The 9,202-nt window shown below is 41.0% G+C and overlaps 1 long non-coding RNA gene across 1 annotated transcript; it reads left to right on the top strand.

The window, feature by feature from the left end:
• Positions 1-848: 848 nt before the first annotated feature.
• LOC139051521 (uncharacterized) lies at positions 849-8,497 on the top strand. Its single transcript, XR_011509416.1, has 3 exons — positions 849-1,079; positions 2,577-2,713; positions 7,780-8,497. It is a non-coding gene; the product is annotated as an uncharacterized lncRNA (long non-coding RNA).
• Positions 8,498-9,202: the final 705 nt, after the last annotated feature.

Below are 9,202 nucleotides of genomic sequence, written 5' to 3'. Positions count from 1 at the left end.
CAGCGCGGCTGCTTGTGGCACGGCCGCGCGAACCGTATCTTGAAAGCGAACTGCATTGTGGACTGAGTGTTCCCACTGCTGAAAACTTCACGCGCTGTGTTCTCACCGTTTACTTCGCTTTGAAAACAGACGCGCATACACCTATCTTGAAAGTGATCTGCGGAAAGCGCATAGTGCGGCATAAGCTGAAAGCTTCGTGATCGCAGTGTTCTCGCCGCTTCGGTCGCGTTGAAGCGAGAGCTAGCACGAAGGTGAATTCACTCGCTGCTGCGGGTTCTATATTGAAAGATATCGTGCTGTACGGACTGATGGACGGATGGTTTTTCTTGTTGGGGAAATATAGAAATGCTTACGTTATAAAAAAAAAAATCGCAGGGTTCGCGAATTTCGCGATGAGAACCAACACCAACCTACTCCCCCGCCCCCCGCTGAGCGATGCCGTCTTGATCGCCCCCTCCGAGCCCCGGGAAAAGGGACACTACCTTTCTATCTCAGTTGAAGAAAGGATGATGAAACGTTAACAACGACAATAACGGCACTTCCTAACGAGTTGTCTTATGGCCTCTGAGATTTGCGCGCGAAGCTGGCGCGCGCGAACCTGAGAGGCCATAATTGGCCGCTTATAGCATAAAAAGACAAAGACAAAAATTCAAACAAAGAACTGATCTTAGCTATACTGTTTGGGGAAAAGAAATAAAAAATTAGACAGCCGCAACACACGCCACTAAAGCCGCCACCGCCGGCGTAACGCGGAACCAACAGTTGGCAACATTCATTCGCGCGTCATTGCTTCGTCCGCTTCGTCTCCTCAACGAGAGCCGCCATCTTCTCGCGTCTGACGTTTCGTATGGTTTTGTTCTCTGCAATCCGCGCACACAGCGCATCGGTGGCTGCACGTCTGCTCGGCGTCGCAATGCGGCCTGCGTCATTTTCTGGTGCTCGCGCAATCGGTGTGAAACATGTCGCATGTGAAATGTTTGATAGAAGTGCCTCACGTCCAAGTCAAGCCGCCGTACGGGTGTATGGCTGTGCGCCCCGTTCTCGGAAGCGTCGACGGGTTTCCGGCATGCGGATTTCAGGTACGTGCAAATGCGTTTCGCCCTCCTATTGAGTTCCGGAGCAAAGCGTGCAATATTTCATGTGAAAGATGCAGTGCCCGTCATCATGGTGTGAATTTCGAGCGGCAAACGAGAACTTTGGCACTTAGAGCACACCGAAGCTGCTAAGTCAGCGTGGAAATTGTTTTTCGTTACCGCAATGTGTTGCTTTCAGTCTAACCTGTGGCTTGTGGACGGCTAGCCCATCTACTTTTGCTTGTGGCTGCGATAGGTATGTAAATGGAAGCGGTAATAATTTTCGAGCGCAGAGAGTTGTTTCGTTCGATGTTGGTCGTGTTCATGCGTTGTGAAGGCTAGAAAACTGGCTTGATCGTGCTTAGTTCTAACTCCAAGAGGCGTAACGTTGGCGCTGGATGTGTATGTTTCCCGTGCCGCGAGTACCAGTTTAATGCTTTTTGTTGCATGAGAGTGGTTGCTGCTGCATGCCGTCTGGGCAGAACACAATAAAAACAATTTCCTCACTCATACGTATGCAATATGACGTAACAAAATTTCCTGCGTTTTATTCGGAGTGTAAATATCCAGTATAGTTTAGTAAGAAACTCAAATTCTGTCTTAGCTTAGTAGGCGTGAAACAAGTGAAACTCTCATTCCTTTTTGAATTGTTCGCCCGAACCCCACCGCCCGCAGATGCGTCATAGGGTAATTAACAGTAGCTTCGCTACGTGAGTTGTTTTATGCGCCAATATTGCCCGGTTAAGTATCCTGTTAATTTATGCCAACGCTCGTTCATCTTGACTTTAAGCGGTTACTATCCCCGACTACCGGACGATGCCAAACTTGTGAGGTCTAGCAAACGCGGGAAATTCAAAGTGGCGTGGCTGCAAGTTCCTGTTTTTACGTTTCTTGCATTCAAAGCCAACAGACGCAGTATCACTGATTTGTTTTCCATTTCTGCTGTACATGATCAATCTAATGTGACAACTGCATTTGCTCTTTATTGTTCTCCATTTACTGTGTATTCAGCTTGGCTGCCGCCCTCTCTTCAGAGGATGCCGCTGTGATAGCTCTTTCGTATAGCACATGCCTCTAGGCCCTTGTGTTTCAAGGGCTCTGGCGAGGCAGCAGTACTCCAAGTAATTTTACCATCCTATATATTTTCTATTTTGCATCATTCTTCCACGATGGATTTTAATGTTGATAGTATTCGTCATTAGTCATCGCCATAATTTTATAGCACGTAGATTTTACGCACTTTATAGCGACAATTTTTAGGCCAGTTTACAGCCAAGTCACATCTTCCATAATACATCAACATTACCACTTGTCATGGCGCCCTTTGGTCAAACCTGGCCCTTGCACCATAAAACACCACACATCATCATCATCAGCTTGGCTGCCAGAAAATGCTTGAATTTCTTTCAGTATCCAAGTGACGAAATATTTCACTGACGGCCGTGCGTGAAACACGCAAGATGACAAAACTGATAGCAAAATGATGAGATATTTCTTTTATAGCGTTTGGACTCGACTTTTGGTGAGGATGTCGATCGACCTTCTGCCTGGTGACAGCACACCCGACATCGCCAAAGTGCAGCCTATCAGTTGAGTGCTCCCGAATGGACCATCAACATCGGAAAATGAAGCAGAGCCAGGTAGGGGCAATTTTTACTTTGTAACAGAATACTGACAGCTGCCTCTCTTTTTTAAGAACTAAATAACTTGTTTACAAACCAATCCTTTCTCTTTGTGCAGCCTTCATAGAATTGTTTTTTGCTTGTTATACAGACCTTCAGAAAGCAGTTCTGAACCATTTTTGCATGCACAAATAAATAAAGAGGAGCGCACTTTCTGAAGAAATTGATGCACTGAAATGTGCGTTCGACACACAGTGAGATGCAAAATAACCAACAACATTAAAGCGGTAAAAAAAAGTTTGAAACATGTTCTAACATCATAACCCGCCTTGGCATACGGATCTAAATATAACAGCAACAGAGGTGCATGCAGAGAAGTGTTTGTAAATGTTTGCAAGACATGTACATTGTCTAAGAAATTGTTTTTATTTACTTGGAGCTTCTTGGTGCCATGGCAGTGCAGTAAAAGCTCAAAATGGTGCCCCTGCTCCTAATAAAGCACCTTTAGATTTTAATATAAGATTATGGGCTTTTAATTTCCAAAACCTAAAGTTTTGAGAACCTGGCTTCTTTAATGTACACCTGAATCTAAGTGCATAAGCGTTATTGCACTTTACCCTCATTGGAGGGAAGCTGCCATGGCCTAGATTGAAGCTGGGAGCAGCATGACTGAGCAGCATGGCATCATAGTAAGTGGGCTATAACACCAGGTCAAAATGAGAAATACTGCTTAGAACTACCAACTTCTTGGCTCACAAGCACTGCACTGAGTTAAAGGAGTATGGAGTACTGACAGCGACCGTTTATGTACCAATTTCTTTTTAGGCTGATTCCATTATTAGGGTGCGAAGCTTCAGTTACTCAAAACCAGCCTAAATTACAGAACCAGCTCAAAACACGCACCATGAATAGCTGAATTTGGACATGCAAATGGAGTCAATTCATGTCGCCGAAAATGGAAGTGGCAGTCACACTATTTCATGCATTTTGCCTAAAACATAGTCAATAATAATTAATCAATTTCTAAAATATTCTTTTCAAAAAGTTTTTTTCAAGCATGAAAGGAGGAGCCAAATGGTGTTCAGGTGCACGAGCGGTTAGTTGCACGGCACTTCTTGCATGTGTTCATTCATGCATGTGTTCACTGGCTTCTTTCAAGCTTGAAAAAAAATTTGTTGCACCTGCTGAGCAGTAGAAAGCTGGATTGGGAATTTTTCAGGATGCTCTACAATTTTCGCACTGACACTTTTGCTTTGAATAAAATATTTGAGCAGTTAAATAATTGTTAATAACTAATTACCTAATTAGGAAGAATGCAAGAATTGGTTTCACTTCCTCAAAACGATGGCAAACGACATTACCTTGGTGCTGTCTAGCTACGTGGCACTTATACATATTTAAAGCTTGCACATGTCATACAGACCACCTGGTATTACAAGGCATATATAGAAGTGGCTAAGTTGTGTGAGCCAGCCATGTGTAGCGAATCATGAGAAACAGCCATGTTTCTTTGACTTAAGGGCATAAGATTTACATGCTCGACACCTTGTATCAGTGTGCTCTAGGCCTGTTGGTAGTTTAGCTGCTACATAAACAATATTTCTCCACGTGTAAGCTCATATGCATCTTTCAAGTATATTGCCTCGTGTGTCCAAAATAAACCATCTTCGCGCTTCCTTCATTATTTCTTCATCTGTTGCTGTGCTAAATTTTTAAAACGCAACTGCACAAATTTTCATCTGGTTTTCATATTACCTCGTTGTTTGGTGGCTTTATTTCTGAACAAGTTGTTTTCATTAAACCCTGTTGCACACAGCAGTACACAGCATTTCTGCCTAGAGTGGGAATTTTTTTTTTTCAGATGGACATTAATACACCTTGCCTGGGCAATGTACGACATTCTACATAACACGGCCCTGCAATAATGTTATGTATTGCATTCCAGCATCATGCAAAACTGTTTACTTACCAGATTAGAATATGTATAAGTGTTGGAAGTAACAGAACTGGAAGAAGCCAGCAGATAATGAGGCCAAGGAAAGCATACAGGAACATGTTTTAAGTTTTTTATATGAAGTATAGAAATGATAAATTCTAGGTAAGTGAAAGTGGATTAAAAAGATATCCACCTGTGGGTGGGGAACGGACCCATAACCTTCACTTTACGCATGTGATATACTAACCACTGTGGTACTACGGCCGTGTTCGAGCGTCGACAATCTGAGGGGCCATTGTGGACGGTTGAATGCTGCCTCGGTGGCACAGTGGTTAGTGCATCGCATGCCTAATGCAGAGGCTGTAGGTTCGTTCTCCCCCATGCCTGGTTGTTTTTTTTTTGACCATTTTCATTTCCCTTTATCATTTCTACATTTAAATAGAAAGTTACAAATAAGTTTCCACGTGCCGTCCCTGGCATCTTCCAGCTGTGATTCAGAAATATTTTGACCCTCAGTATCATTTCTTCTCGTTTGGAAGAACAGGAGCTTCATTTTAAAAATAATGAATTCACCTTGTTCAGCATCTCAATGTGGTCTCAAATCTTATCACAGCATGTGTATTACTAAGTGAAGTTTTTGTTAAGATGATGATATAGCATGGGACCTAAATAGTAGCCTTTGTGTACAGATATATGACTAGTCTAATAAATAGGAGGACTTTAAGAAACACTTCTAACATGCTCAGCATGTGTTTAAAAAACCTAATCTAGCATGATTTCAGGCATAACTGTTGCCCCTGAAAAATATTTGGATCATCTTCATTGGCATTGTTTTTAGAGAGCACCAATACTGCTTTGATAGAAGTAGCCTCGTGGAACATGAAGCATCGCTTCTTGCCGAGTCAAGGAAATATCTGCATATCTGAGGTGCATGTGTCATATGCTCGAATGCTGTTTAAAGGCTGCTAATAAGAAAATTACTTAACTTGCCTTCCAGAGGTTGCTTCAATAGTCTATGATACTCGATCATAAATAATTTACCATAGTGAACATTCATCACAGTTGGCTTTGCAATGTTTATGCAAAATACAACAATTGCCTACTAGACATGTGACTGCACTAAAACTTGGAATTAATGACCAGTAAGATTTATGGGACAGCAAAACTTAGTTTATTACTCCTGTTTCTGCCATAGTTTCTTACAGTAATTACTAGAGGGAACTCTGGTGCTGGAGTCGCACCACAATGGGAATGATGGGAAGCACATGGATTTGTCTGATATTTGTGCTTGTGAATTCAGACGTTCTTGTGGCTTGGTATATTATACCCTATATAAATCTTATTGTCGTAAATTTCAGCGCAGTCTATACTCTTCGAAGTGTAGAAGACGCCGCCAACATGCACAATTGCTATTAATTGCAACGATTGAGCTTGTCCAGGTGGCCAAATCAAAAGGCGCCAAGCGTCTCAAGGCACTGGTATGCCCGCGACAAATTCATCAGGGCGTTGCACTCGCTTGTCGTTACATGCCTCCGTGGCTTAATGGTTTCAATGTCAGACTTCTGTTCTAGAGTTCCTGTGTTTGAATCCTGTTGTCGGACTATTTTAATGTTTATTTATTTATTACACAGTATATTGTTGAAAATGACTAGTTTAGAAAGTCACAAAGCCGTTTGAAGCCAAACAGATGAAGTTTAGGCAAATCCATGTATTTCCCATAATTTCCATGCTGGTGCAGCCGTTCTTGTTCGATCTCCTGTGGACACTAACGTCAGAGTTCCCTCTAGTAATTATTGTATGAAACTCTTATTTCTGCACTTTGCTCGTGCAGAAGCGGCACCACACCTGCTGCGTAAACATGCACTACCTTTCGGCCAAGTGCAGGGAATGCTGTGAACTCTCCCTGTACAAAGCCTGCACTTACTAAAACAAATCACAACATGCAGTTGCTGCCACGTTGAACTGGTGGAATGAGTAGTGAAATGCAGCACCTCCTGAACTAGTTCAGAAAGTGCAGGTTAATCAAGTGGAGATTATATAGTAACAGAAGTTGAGTGATTCTGCATTACATTCACGAAATATACTTCATGATACTTTTCCATTTATTTCCTCAGTTATAAATAATCCCTTTTGCATTGTTGGACAAAACTACAGAATGCCAACATATTTTCTAGCATTCACTGGTAGCAAACATGTCAAAACTTGTTCTAGTTTCTGGATTGCCTCTTTAGCCGTTAACCCCCAAGTTAATTCCGGAAAAATGTACCAAATTTTTTACATACTCAATTTTTCGGTGTCATTCTCATTCTAAAGATATATTACTTCATTGGTCTCTGGTTATAAATAACACAAAAATAGGAGCTGCTCTTGCGGGCAGCTTTCCCTCAATGCCGACTGTAACTCATCTTTGACAATAAGAGCAGCGTAACATCGGGCAGAAAGAGTGCGACTCGTCATTGGCGATATTAGTACTACCTCCAGTCACTAGTACAGCTTGGGATCAATGGTTAAAGGTTGCGACTTTGTTGCTGCCCAATTTTAATTCTGCAGCTGTTACACTTGGGTGTAGCGTGTGTATGTACGTGTGAATGCATTAAAATGACTTCACGCTAGAGGAAAGCAACTGTAGTGCAGAGAGGGATTAGTCATCTTTATGTATTTGCTTTGTAAAGATGCACTAAGTTCATCTTTTGCAGTATAGACTTGGCGCTCATTGGCCAAAGATGCCCTTGTGCTACTAAAACCTATCAATTAATTCGCTTTCGGTCTGTGAGTTTTAATTTGTTTTTCTTGAACTGTGCAATGCCCACTCACAGGAATGCATATTATCTGAGGTGTTCCTTTTTCAATCAAGAATGTTGAGGTTGTGTTTGTGAAACTCGGTTTCTTGCCTCAAACGAGCTTGTGCAAACTGAGCAAGCTGATAATTCTACCTGCTTATATGTTAAATATGTTGTGGTTATGAACCCTCATAATGAATGACACATAGTATAAAAATTTTATCTGATAAAACAATTCAATGAAATTTTTCATGTTTTTCGTGTTCATGTTCACTTCTGTACTCTAGTGTCCTGTCTGCATGCCTCACCTCTTTTTTTGCATATTAAATATCGTATAAACTTAACCATGCTTTTTTACCACAATGCAGGGGGAAAAGGTTCCGGTAACATCATGCATTCAGTATGGTGGCCCAGATGTGTATGCAAGCAACCTCCTTCATGTGGACCAAGAACTACTCTGCAGTGTCTCGCAGACCTCCATGCGAAGCCCTCAACATTCTCGTCTCAGTGGAATGGCTGCTCATCTATCTGCGTGTCCATCACCAAGACGGCCAGTTGTAAAGCTCCTGTACCCGTTTAAGAAAGCTTAATGATTTTTTTATTTAGTTTTCAGGGTTGGCCGTAGAATCTTAACATTTTTGATGTTTCTAACATTTTTACCTGGCACAAAGTGGTGCAATAACTTTAAACCAGTCTAATGTATTTGGGTGATGCTCACTCTAATGCCTATCTGGTTTTGTTTGTGTTTAAGAAATTTGAATTTCTGATGAGGTAACGGCATTTGAATTTGTCATCGTGGCTAGTTTCAGTGAGCTGCTAGGAAATAAGACGCAAAATATATCACACGCCAGTTGTAGCATTTTTGTTTTCATGACAAAAGTATACACGTTCCAAAAGATGGAAAGTGGGGAAAAATGCCTCAAGAACATAATCATCCTAGGATTGTCATGTTCTTACAACTCTGCAATGACTAATGCCTCGTATATCTTGGGAGCACATTGGTCGCACTGCCTACAGGTATACTTGATAAGAGAATAGCTTGCACTCAGATTTGCCACGCAGTTGATGGCTGATGGCTTTTGTTTGTCGTCTGGTTTCCCTCCTGGTTATATATATATATATATATATATATATATATATATATATATATATATATATATATATATATATATATATATATATATACATGTTCTTCGTTTCAATAAAAATTTAGTTTACAGTTAGCGCTCATCTTGTCTGCTTCTATCTAGTCTATGTCCGTGTCACTTTGCGCTACAATACAAGATCATGTTACTGTACCAACTCGCCCAACTTTCTATGCTTGTGTTAAAGACACACTCAGACTTGTTCTTACTTGTGTGACTGGTTATTTTTGTGCTTTATAATAACATGCAGTGCTTTTCGAATGAAAACATGTGATAGTTCGTAGTCAGGTAATTAAAAAAAACTGTTCTGCTTAAAATTTAATTCATCAAGCCTGTGCCATTATTCGGTGCTTATGTCTTTGTATTGGTATGGTTTTACTCCTTATTTTCCTTTTTACATTTAAAATGTGCAAACATTATTATGTAACCATTTCTCTTTAATGAAATAAATACTTTTCTTCTGACATTTCGTCACAAATTTTACAATGATTTTGTTCAATTAGGTAACGTTAGACTAGCTGATTGTTATTTTGGTAGCTTAACTTACAATGCCTGTGGAATATTCAATGCAAGCACATGGTGAAAAATAAACTAAATTATTGGGTATAAGCAGGTCACTGGCAGTAAATGGAGCATACATATATTT

This window comes from Dermacentor albipictus, unplaced genomic scaffold (genome assembly GCF_038994185.2).
Source record: "Dermacentor albipictus isolate Rhodes 1998 colony unplaced genomic scaffold, USDA_Dalb.pri_finalv2 scaffold_12, whole genome shotgun sequence".
Lineage (NCBI taxonomy): Eukaryota > Metazoa > Arthropoda > Arachnida > Ixodida > Ixodidae > Dermacentor > Dermacentor albipictus.
Note: the sequence above shows the minus strand (reverse complement) of the source record. Positions and strands in the feature narration are given on the sequence as shown.